Source organism: Gossypium hirsutum, chromosome D08 (genome assembly GCF_007990345.1).
Source record: "Gossypium hirsutum isolate 1008001.06 chromosome D08, Gossypium_hirsutum_v2.1, whole genome shotgun sequence".
Classification (NCBI taxonomy): domain Eukaryota; kingdom Viridiplantae; phylum Streptophyta; class Magnoliopsida; order Malvales; family Malvaceae; genus Gossypium; species Gossypium hirsutum.
The window spans coordinates 61325592-61338564 of NC_053444.1; the positions used below are offsets into that span (position 1 = coordinate 61325592).

General features: G+C 36.9%; 1 long non-coding RNA gene across 1 annotated transcript in view; it reads right to left on the minus strand.

Annotated features, from left to right (window-relative positions):
* Window positions 1–2422: 2422 nt before the first annotated feature.
* Window positions 2423–12973, minus strand: part of LOC121219907 (uncharacterized) — a 12460-nt gene continuing 1909 nt past the window's right edge. The window contains exons 2-3 of the long non-coding RNA XR_005916975.1: window positions 3594–3653; window positions 2423–2825 (exon numbers count right to left, since the gene is read on the minus strand). This is a non-coding gene — a long non-coding RNA (uncharacterized lncRNA). The remainder of the gene's footprint in view (window positions 2826–3593; window positions 3654–12973) is intronic.

Here is a 12973-nt window from a genome sequence, read left to right on the forward strand (position 1 = left end):
ACAATTAGGGACCATATATTGCAAATATCTCAGATTTTATTATGCCAATATCTCGATACCCATATCTTTGACTTTCCAATATTTGATACCCATATCTTTGACTTTCCAATATTTGATACCCATATCTTTGACTTTCTATTATTTGATACCCATATCTTTGATTTTCCATAAATATGGATAATTCCCAATACAAATTATGGACTTCCATATAAATGCATGCACATAAGCATGTGTCAATGGGATAGAACAAAAATGGTTATATGCAAAACATAGCAACTTAACTAAGATGAAGAAAAGGAAACCTTAAATTCCTTCTACAGGTGCCCTTAACCAAAATAAAAATAAAATAAATTTTCAGCTAGACAAGCATAGTACCAAGAAAAAATAATTCAAGGAATTGTTTATTCTATGATAAAGAACACTACTTTTAGACTGAAGCTGCCAAATTAGCAAACAGTCACAAAATGACTTAAAAAACAATACACCTCCCAAAGTTAGCATCTCATAATCACCATTCAAGCTGCCAGCAGCAGTAAACTATGTAGCTATGTGCATACATGATTACATATAGAAGCAAATAAGTAAATATAAACTATACAATACATACGATCTCATATAAGCCACCAACAAAAATACTAATCTAAATACACTTCGAACTCGTATGCAACAATTCATCTACACTGTAAACTTAAAAAGAGTTTTTTTTTTCTTTTTCTTTTTTGGGATTAAAACAAAGATACCCAGATGGCTAAAAGCCTAAAACGATCGATCTACACTGTTAGTATTTCTATATATATGGGTATAAAAACAAAACTATGGACAAGAAAATTATATTATAAAAAAAGTGAATAAGTAAGAAAGGCTGGTTACTGGGGAATATATGCTAAAAAAACAACAATTAAATTAGAGGTTAAAAGGAAATAGATTGACCTATTTGGATGATCAAATGAAGAGGAAAACAGAGTATTTATGAAAACGAAAAGAAAACATTGGATAGAAACAAAAACAAGATATTTAATGCAAGGTAAACTAGAATTATTCACTCAACTTCCATTAATTTTCATTTTGGGCATCAGAAATAAAAAAAAAAAGTTTGCAATATCAACACTGTGGTTTTATACTTTTGTCATTTTAATCATTGTTGTTACATACTTTTATCATTTAGCCACCCGTGTTAATTTTCCATTACATAAACTCATTTTAATCATCAAACTTTAGTAAATTTTAAAATTAATTCTAAAAATAAAAATGAGTGACCAAAATGAAAGCTTACTAAAGTTAGTTGACTAAAATGAGAATATATAATGGAAAATTAATGATAAATGACTAACATGATAAAAATAGGTAACAATAGTGACTAAAATGATGAAGTATATAACGATAATGCCTATATCGCAAAACTTTTTATTTTTGATACCCAAATAAAAATTTATTAAAATTGGGTGACCAACCATATAATTTACTCTTATATATGGAAAACAATTTCCAAAAATAAGAATTTATACTATAATTTAATTGGAAATCATGTTGTTGGTTAGTATTACAGCAACACTTTTTTAACTTAGGAACATCTATGAAAATTAAGTGAATCTCATATTTGATCATTGAAAACTCTTCATTTGAATATGAATATTATTGTCATATTTGATCATTGAAACAAATATGATTGTCATGATTTTGCCCAACAACTTGTCATTTACCTAGAACAAGCATGATTGTCATGATGCCTTCTTTCTTTTGATTAAAATTTGAAACTCGCTCCTTATATCCCGGTCTTGATTCCATCCATTCCAAGTCTACTTTTAGAACTTGATTTGTGTACTCCTCTTCCAATTAAATTATTTTATTTCTATGTATCTAAAATTTCCACAATATACCTCCTTCAAGTAAATTTCCCCTTTGTGGAACATCTCCATGACCTGTACCCACCAATACTTTAATTGGTTTCAATTAATAAAACAAACAGATAATACAAGCTAGTAAAGCAATGTTTGGCAATAGTTTAGCTTTTAATGTGTATATTTATTTTTTATCTAAATTTACCATTACCTTTCAAAAATAATTTAACTTATTTTCTTTAACAAAAATAACTAAAACAATGATTTTTTTAATAATGTTGGCGTGACAACTCGTGTGATAATCCGCATGCAATTCATAATAACATGGATTTAAAAAATATGAAATTGTAAAAATACTAATTCAAAAAAATAAAAAAAAAGTTCATAAAATTCAAAATTTGACATAAAGTACATGTGAATTACCGTGTGAGTTTTCATATTTAAAAATTAAACATTTTAGTCAGTATTTCCGTTAAAAACATCAATTCGACTCTTTTTTAAAAAGTTGATGGTTAAATTTGACTTTTTTTTTATAAAAAGGTTGAGGGTCATATTTAACTAAAAAAGAAAGAATGAAGATCAAATTGACAAAAAATGGGATAAATTTGACATTATGTTTTTTGTTCATGGGAAACATCCCCATCCATAAAGGATAGTATAGTAAAAAAAAGAGCTTAGAAAGCTCAAGAAGATGTAACAAATGAGGAAAGAAAAACTCAATCCCAAGCAACACAAACCCTAGTCGCCATACACCCTATTGGCATTGTGATTGGAGGAGAAGAGTAAGAGGGCGACTAAGATGATCAAGGCTAGTTAACCATATCATCAACAACATGCACTTCTCCAGTAAAGAGAACATGTGGCAAGACCTTAAAAGTGAAAGCAATGTTAGAGTCATTGTGGAAACCAACCGCAACCATCAAAGGAAGATCAACCGCCAGACAAAACCGAGTCAGTGCGATGAGTCCAAACCCAATGAGATTCAACCTGTCGAAAAGCAGGTGAAAATGGCATCTTACTCATGTACAAGAAGGCTAAGCTTAGGAGAGAACCAAAAATAAAAATAAAAAAATAGCAAGAAAGCTAAAGAGAAGAGCCATGCTCCAACCAAAGTGAAGCTTATGCAGTGGTAGGTGTTCCATAGTGGTGAAGCCAAGGGGGCTGATAAGGGCCCCGCCTCCTCTAAAATGAAAAAAATTTTATTTAGATATTTTATTATTTATAAAATTTTAAATTACTTGTAACACTTCAAATCCGGCTTAAACATTATAGTCGAATTTAGAGAAATTACATTAATTTGTGTAAAAACCCAAAAGTTTGAATCCCAGCTTTATAAATTGTAAATTCTAAAAATATTAACTTTTGGCAAAACAATTATATGTTATTTTGAAAATTACGCACAAAACTTATTTATTTTATAGAAAACTCTTAACCTGATGTCATTTGGAAACTTCTAATTTCAGTGTGAGTTTCGAAAATATAAATATGGCAAAGCTCTTACATATTTTAGAAAAACTTGTACTTGAAAACTTCTATTTCATAGTAAAACCACCAAGTCCTGTAGCAGCAAATTTTTCTTTTTACCGAATTTAATTTTGAAACCCAATTTCTAATCTCATAAATCATGCGTTACCTTCGTTTTACGTTAAAAATACCAAAATCTGACAAAAATGAGTAGAAACCACAAAACAAATTCATAAAAAATTTACTAACCAAAAGATAAAAAATAAACTAATCATAAACAGATTTATTTACTTGATCAAAAATTCAATCCGAGCTCCCGCACCCCGTCCGATGCTAAACTTTACTAATTACCTGAAACGTCAGAAATAAAACAAAGGGGTGAGCTATAAAACTCAATGTATACTGAAACTCAACATAGAACACACATATCACAATGTACAGTTCAAAGTTTCAAAGAGAATTTCATCACGAACAATTGACCAAAACTAAGAATACATGATTATTGTACAAGCCCATTTTGCCCGGGCCCATACCAGCAAACCAACACCAGCCCGAAATAGCCTAGCCCGATAAGCCCAAGTCTCCAATTTTTTTTTTGGAAAGCCAGAAACCCTAAGGTTTCTGGCGCCGTTGCCCATACCCTGCTCCACTATGGTGGCCCCTTACCCCCCTCGTCCACCGCGCCCACGACCTGCAACAGAGACAGAGACAACAGCAAAAGCAGCATGCGAGGAATGGGGGCAAAGAATAAACAAAACAGAAACGAAAAACAAGAGAAATGAATCGGCTTTAAAAAGCCAAAATCAAGAACAGCAGAGGGATCTTTTTTTCTTTTTTTTCTCTCTTCGGGAGTTTTTCCTTTCATTTTTCAATTGTAGTATTGCTTAAGAATACAAGTAATAAAAGCAGATCGAAGTAAGAAAGACCAAAAACAGAAAAGGCCGAGATCTAAGGTCCTTTTTTTATTCCAAAAACTCATCTATTAGATTTTTTTTTACATAGCATAGGTTTATAAAAAGGAAACAGCAAAAAAAAATAAAATTTTACCTTTCCGGCCACCGCGTGCGGTGGCCGGCGCCGGCGCCGGCGAGCCTCCGGCGGCCGTCCGGTGACCCCCCTTCGCCGGAAATCGCTCCGGGCTCCCCTCTCCTCTCTCCCTTTTCTTTTTTTTTTCTCCCTCAGCCTTACAAATGATTTTTTGAAAATTTTTTGACTTTTATAGGGGGTCAAAACGCACCGTTTTGACCCCCCCTGTTTAATGATAAAACGACGTCGTTTCGGACGTGGGGCGGGTCGACCCGACCCGCACCAGGGCAGGATCCGCGTGTTTTTGAGCGGAAGGGCTATTTGCGCAATTGGCCCTTCCGCATTTTTTATTTTTCGCAATTAAGTTATTCGTTGTTTATAAATTGACCCCGAAATCCGTTACACTTTGCGATTTAGTCCCCCTTCCAACGGCGTCGTTTCAAGTGTTTGGATAAATTACTTATTTGATCCCCCATAGTTTAACGCGCGTTCTAATAAGACCATTCTCCTTTAATTTCTTTCAAAATCCGCCCCAGAGATTTGGTTTTTAATCCAATCTCATCCCTTTTTCATCTATTTTTTTTTACCTTAAATTTCATAATATTTTTGCTGTTTAATTCAATTTTAAATATTAATTGTTATATACAATATTATTATCACTGTTGTTTTATTATTATTGTATTATAGTTAAATATATATATTTTGTTTCGTTTCTATTATTATATACATATATTATATTCATTATTATTAATATTTGTTCACATATTTCATCACATATATATATATAGGTATTTTTGTGTATATGGCATTATTTTCATGTATCCATTTACTTATATCATTTTTAATAATTATATTAAGCATACACTTGTAAATATCGTGCTATTCGTATGTTTCCCATTATCTCATACAAATATCTTTGCATTATTCGTCATACATTTCTTTCATTTTCATGTATATGTTTTAGATATCACAACATTTATATATTTTCGCATTATGTTCCATATACATTTTTATCTTTACTATTGTGATTATTAGTATATGTTTTTATATTTATGAATATATCTTTAATACATATAAGTATATATTTATTATTAATAGATGTTTTCAACATTATCATTATGTATATTATGTGAATATTTTAACATTATATTATATATGTATTTATATATATTACGTATATATATACCCCCTTTTAATATTATATTTTTTACATATATACGTAGATATACGTACTTATACCTACTTAAACATATTTTCACACTTCATAATTTTTATACACTTACATATATTTATGCATATTTTACATCATATACATACTTATATATTTTATACTCTTAAAAATGCTTTTTGTATATTTCACATATTTTATAATTCCCATACATATATTTTATATTATCATGATTTGTAAATATATAAATACACATTTACATTTTTTATAGTATTTACCGATTTCATATATGTGTACATACTTATCTATGTTTTCATATTCTGTAATTTATATATTTCTTATTTTATGGTTTTAAAATTATACATGCATATATACATTTTACATAATTGTGTTTATTGTCATCATTGTTATTTGGTGTTTGCTTATTTATCCATGAACACTTGTGCTTTTTCTACAATGTTAGTTCTATTTATTTATTTGCATGCTTTGTTTATGTAATCGCCTCGTCATTTCATTTTGCCTACTGCATTGTTATTACTCATTTTACTTTGCTCACCTTGTCGCATTCGTTATTGTTTTGTCAAGTATTGACACTAAACACCAAAAGGAAAATTTTTCTAAATAAGGCAATATTTCGCGTTTGGGAACTCGAGAAAACGTGCCCTAACGTGCTGGGTTTCGATTTCTCGTTTGACTAAATAGCCAAATATCCTCTTAAAGCTTCAAAGTATGGTTTCATTAAACTATAAGGTGATCTTGGTTTCGATGGTTAGAGTATCGTGTCCTAACGTGCTGGATGTGATATTCCTTCGGAACAAGAGAATCTTATGTTTCAATTCATGGTATCAGATTTTCTTTTAAGGATCGCATTTTAAAAGCTCTCCAAATTTTCAATTTTCGACACTAAGACACTAATTAATCAACTAGGTACCAATTTTGGGCGTATCGAGGGTGCTAATCCTTCCTTGTGCGTAACCGGCTCCCGAACTCATCTTTCTGAATTTCGTAGACCAAAATCGTTGTTTTAATAAAATTAAATCATTTATTAAAAACAACCACTTTTTGAGGTGACCCGATCACACCTCGTCAAAAAAGGATTGGTGGCGACTCCCGTTTTCATTTTTTTTTAAATCCAAGTCGACCCCGTTTTCATCAAAAAAATGGTGTCAACAGCTTGGCGACTCCACTGGGGACGAATAAGAGAGTCAAGCCACGTGTTGATTATTTCTTGTCTTTTTGTCGAAAGTTAAAAATTCGATTTAAATTTACGATCCTCTCATTGCATCTCTTTTGTTTTGAGTTATATTTTATCGTGTTCTGTATTTTATTTTATACCCCCGCACATTGCATTGCATGACCGCTGGTCATACCCTTTTAAGTGGGAGTGAGAAACTACGCCTTCGTGAGGTTTTCACCTCCGCATGGGATAGTGAATCGCTTCCGGGATACATCCGTACCTATGTCTTCGTGAGATTTTCATCTCCGCATGGCCATAGGGAAATGTATTCCCCTGAACTGAACTCGGTCCATATGAGCCTATAATGGGTGAGGATCGAGGAATCTGCTGGTTCAGGTACCCTCACTTTAGAACCAAACCACACATAGCGAGCCATAAGAACCCACCGAGATAGAGCTATTCTAGACCCTAGTGCTTACCGAATAGATGCTTTATTTATTATTGTTTATTTTAAATCCTAGATCTAATTTGCTTTATTTGTAATTGCATGGCATTTTCATTTCAAAAGAGGTGTCGATTCACGTTCAGTATAGATAGAAAGCTTATCATGGAAAAAAGGTTTCTTGATAAAGTAGAAGACAATGCAGCTGTACGATTATGGGCTGAGACGATGTGGAAAGAGAAGGGCGATAGTCTTGCAGAAGGGTACGTATCAGAGTTATGGGACTTCACCCGTATCAGCGTAGTCCAAAATGATCTGCGAGAAATGAAGGAAGTATGGGATCAATGGGACGACGGGACCAAGCAGATGTTTTACTGTGATTACGGGGACTTGCCTCACCTACTTGATGTCAAAGTGGACAAGCATTTATTCCGAGCCCTAGCCCAGTTTTGGAATCCTGCTTACAGTTGTTTCACTTTTGGAAAAGTGGACTTGGTGCCCACCGTGGAAGAATATACGACCTTGCTTCGGTGTCCAAAGATTCAAATTGACAAAGCCTATTCTAGAGCTGCTAGTGTCCCAACATTATTAAAAAAATTGATGAGCATTACAGGGATGAGCGAACAATGGGTCGCTGCCCGGATCCAACAGAAGGGAGACAGTAAATGTGTTCCTTGGAAAAGCTTGCGAGATTTAGTATTAGCACACCCCGATGTGAAAAAAAGAGTGGATGTCTTCGCTCTAGGTATCTATGGTTTGGTAATTTTCCCTAGAGCTTTAGGGCATGTAGATGAGGCCGTCTCTGATTTGTTCGATCGGCTTAGTAAAGGAGTCACGCCCATCCCGGCAATCTTAGCAGAAACCTTCAGATCTCTAAGCGCATGTCGAAGAGCAGGGGAGGGAAGGTTCATCGGATGCGCACAGCTACTATTGGTGTGGTTCCATAGTCACTTTTGGAAGGTGGAAAATGTCTCCTATCGAGTCTTCTCAGAAGACTATTCCCCATTGAAGGAACAAGTTGCTACACCAAGACGAGACGACATCACGGAAGAGAAGTGGATGACGATTCTCCAAAATCTTCAGGAGGATGACGTTGAATGGAAAGCTCCTTGGATGGTACCCGACAAGATCCTGTATCGATGTGGTGATTTTGACTGGGTCCCTTTACTCGGAATTTGGGGAGCTACCGGTTATGCCCCTTTACTCGTATTAAGACAATATAGATCGAGACAGTTCATACCAGCAACACAAGGGTTGGCTCAATGTGAGTTTTCTTATAAAGATGAAAACTACAAGAGAAAAACTCGAGAAATATCTAACGCCTGGAAACAGGTTCACCGAATGAAAAAATTTACCATAGGAGCGATGGCAACTTCAGAATATTATGGGTGGTGGAGTAAAAGAGTCAATGACAACATCCCTAAACCGAGGGAAGATTGCGTTCAGTCTATAGAAGAGCATCTACAAGTAGTTCCGTCAGAATTAGAGATCATCAAACGAGACTTTGAGAAAAGGAATTCTGAGTTGGGAAAAAGGATAGAACAGTTAGAAGAAGAAAAAGTGCATTTGGGATTAGACATTGATATCCACAAGCTAGAAGCCGAGAAATTAAGGAAGGGAAAGAACAAAGCTGAAGAGGATTTGGATAGTCTAAAAACAGATTACAAGAAGCTGCGATTGTCGATGAGAACTGTCGGTCTGGGCAAAACGTCAGAGCAGTGGCGACAAGAGATCAATGAGGAAAAGAATAGGGCCGATCAGTGGGAAAAGAAATTTCAAGATGTTCGAGCTCGAGAAAATGCTTTGGAAAGGAGTTTGTTAGAGTGCCGAAATGAGAAGGCAGGATTAAAGGCCAAGGTGACAGAGCTAGAAAAGTCACTTCACTCGTACCGTAGTCGCAACTCCATGATCGAATTAAGAGCAAGCTTAAATAAGATCGAAGAACTGAAGGAAAAGGTAGAGGAGCTTGAGGACGCATTACACAATTCTGAGTTACGAATGGAGCTTCTTGAGAGGAGTAATGATCAATGGCAAGAGCAATTCTATCATTCTCAAAGGCAGATTAGAGACAGAGATTACGTTATGGGCGAAGCTGTGACTCAAGTGCGGGAAGTGGCTGATCATCTGCAAACATTAGCAGTTCAGGCCGATGTATTGAGTTTAAAATATGAGTCAGAATCAAGCCGAGGTCGAGATTTAGCTTGGCTTCTTAGGAAGGTTAAGGCCTTGGGTATAAAGGCGAAGTCGTATATGTAATTTATTTTATGTAAAGAAATTTGCTTTCTAGTTGAGTTTTCTAATGAAATTGAATTCGAATCAATGCCTCTTTTTGCATTCATTTCATACATTTGCATTACATCATATGCAGTAAGTTTCATAAAATGACCCTAATAAAATTAAATTATGACAGTTACCCTGGAAACCAACAAAAATCTAATCAAATATCACTACGGTACTCGTCGCCAAACAAAAGTAATGGATCAAAGGATGGAAAGATTGGAACAGTTGCAACGAGAGATGCAAGATCAGATGCATGAACGACTGGAAAAAATCCAGCAGGACATGTTAGAATCCCAGAACACTGTGATGAACCAATTAAAGCAGTTATTGGCTGGAGGGAATAACAAAGGAAAGACCCCGTAGTTGATGCTGGGGAGGATCACGATGACCCTGTTTATCCTCCAGGTTTTACCCCAACTAACATCCAAGCACAACCAGAGGTGTACCCACAGAGGATACCGGTTACCGTTAGACCTCAATGTCTGGCTAGTGCCTCGGTACCAGTGCATTTTCAAATGGGCTCGGGTTCTAATCCCGGGGATAATCCCACTAATCCTGTGGTCCCAGACCTCGATGACGTGGTAGAAACAGAAAAAACAAGAATGAACCTGCCAAAACAGCTGGAGGACCGATGTAGATGGTTAGAGGAAAAATTAGAGTCATGGAGAACATCGACTATCATCGCGGGGTTGACGCCAAGGATCTGAGTTTGGTCCCCGATTTAGTACTCCCACCTAAGTTCAAAATGCCGGAATTCGAAAAATATAATGGGACTAGTTGTCCTGAAGCTCATATAACTATGTTCTGTCGAAGAATGACAGGATACGTCAACAACGATCAGCTGTTAATCCACTGCTTCCAGGACAGTTTGATCGGATCTGCAGCCAAATGGTACAATCAACTGAGTCGTGCTAAAGTTAGTTCATGGAGAGACTTGGCGCAAGCTTTATGAAGCAATACAGTCATGTAACGGATATAACACCCGATCGAATTACGTTACAAAACATGGAGAAAAAGCCTAGCGAGAATTTCAGGCAGTACGCCCAACGATGGAGAGAAGTGGCAACACAAGTCCAGCCACCCCTTTTGGAAAAAGAGGTCACCATGTTGTTTATCAACACTTGAAAGCCCCGTTCATCAACCACATGTTGGGGAGTGCTACCAAGAGCTTCTCGGATATGGTAATGTCCGGTGAAATGATGAGAACGCGGTAAGGAGCGGTAAAATCGACACGGGAGAAAGCTCAAAAGACCAGCCCCAAGGAAAAAGGAGGCGAAGTAAACAACGTAAGCACATATAGCAAGAGCCATTCAAACCGATACCGTTGGCCCTCCAAAAATGATAACCACTAGTCACCAAGCCCCCTCGAGGCAGGAACCCAACACAAGGCCAACACAAGGACTAACACAGAGAGACTTCAGTTCACGCCCATTCCAATAACATACGGGGAACTGTATCAGAAATTATTGATGCACACATAGTATCTCCATTTATCTCGAGCCCATGCAACCTCCATATCCCAAATGTAGACACGAACGCCCAATGTGAATACATGCAGGATACCAGGACACTCAATGAGAACTGTACTGGTTAAAAAGGCGTGGAAAGGTTCATTAAGATGGGATTGTGAAGTTTGACGACCCATTAGGACCCAACGTAGCAGCGAATCCGTTACCCAATCATGCTGATAAAGGGGTAAACGCAATAATCGAAGGTGAGAAAAAGAGAATCAAAACCGACATTGCAGAGATAAAAACCCCATTGAGTTGGGTCTGGAGACAAATGATAGAAGGAGGTCTCATCAAACAAGATTCAAAAGAAAGGCCCGAAGGAACGAAGACGTACTGCGAGTTTCATGCTAAAGAAGACCATGACATTCGAAACTGCACTGAATTCAAGGCCTTGGTGCAAAATCTGATGGACAACAAAGAGCTAGAATTTATGAAGAGATCAAAGGACTTGAAAATGGAGAAGTTTATGCCTCGGAGGAGGGGTCTAAGGGAAGGCCCAAATCACCCAGTGGTGATTTTCAAGGCCAACGAGTACAGGATCTGAATACAACTGGCGCCAAGGGTCATAATCCAAAACCTGTAGCCTTCCTTACAAGGATAGCAAAAAGGTTCCTTGGAATTACGACTGCAATGTGATGATCACGGGAGAGGAGAACCCGATAAATGCTTCAGAAGAGGGTAATGACGCAGGTTCTATACGCGTAGTGGAAAACGTTACGACCTGGGAAATACAAAAAGGGAACCTATAAAAGGAAAAGCCTTGGCGGTTGAACAAAATAAAACGAAGACGACCGGAATGAACCGCAAATTAACACACCGGTGACCGAAAATGAGGCTAGAGAATTCCTAAAATTCTTGAAGCATAGCGAGTATAGCGTGGTGGAACAATTGCATAAGCAACCCGCTCGCATCTCAGTGCTCGAGTTACTTCTAAGTTCAGAGATACATCGTAATGCGTTGGTAAAAGTGCTAAATGAGACCTATGTCGCTAAAGATATCTCAGTGAACAAATTGGATCGCCTGGTTAACAATATAAATGCGATAATTTCATCTTCTTCAACGATGATGAGATCCGCCAGGTGGTATGGGATCTACCAAGGCCTTGCACATCACTGCCCGTTGCAAGGGGTGTATACTACCGGCAGTACTCGTGGACAATGGATCGGCCCTGAATGTTTTACCCCTGTCCACATTAAACAGGTTACCTGTGGACAGTTCTCACATGAAATCATGCCAAAATATAGTGAGAGCATTTGATGGCACTCAGAGGAAAGTGATGGGAAGAATCGAGATACCTCTATTGATTGGTCCAAATACATACGAGGTGGATTTTTTGGTAATGGATATTAAACCATCTTACAATTGCCTATTGGGGAGGCCTTGGATCCATTCTGCAGGAGCTGTACCATCGTCACTTCACCAAAGTTAAAATTGGTGATGGAGGGTCGATTGGTGACTATAGATGCAGAAGAAGACATCATTGCATCAGTCACCGATGATATGCCATACATAGAGGCCGATAGTGAAGCGATAGAATGTTCATTCCGATCATGGAATTCGTAAATGCCACATTTGTCATCGAGATGAGCAAAATCCCAGAGCCTAAGATATCCAAAGCTACGTTAATGAGCTTACAGCTAACGATGGGAAAAGGAGCATTGCTGGAAGAGGATTGGGAAAATACCTCCAGGGAAGGGTCGGAGTGCCGATCCTAATTAACAAGCAGGACCGTTATGGTTTGGGATATAAGCCTAATGCGAGGGAAAGGAGGAAAGAGATGGAGAAAAAGCAGGAAAAGAGAAGAGCACATTTGTGCGGGATAGAAGTCAAGTGGGGACCGATGACCTTTCCCCATATATCTAAGACTTTTGTTTCAAGGGGAATGGTCTACCCTGAAGAGAAGGATGAGGTTACAGAAGGAAGGATTGAGAGGTTGGACATCAATGCCATATCCGCGGAAGAAAGGGTGGAAAGAAATTTGTCAGGCATTCGTCTTTGCGAACCTGGAAGTGTTTTGAATAACTGGACTGCAGAAGAGATCCCTGTAACATTAGAACTAATTCAGAT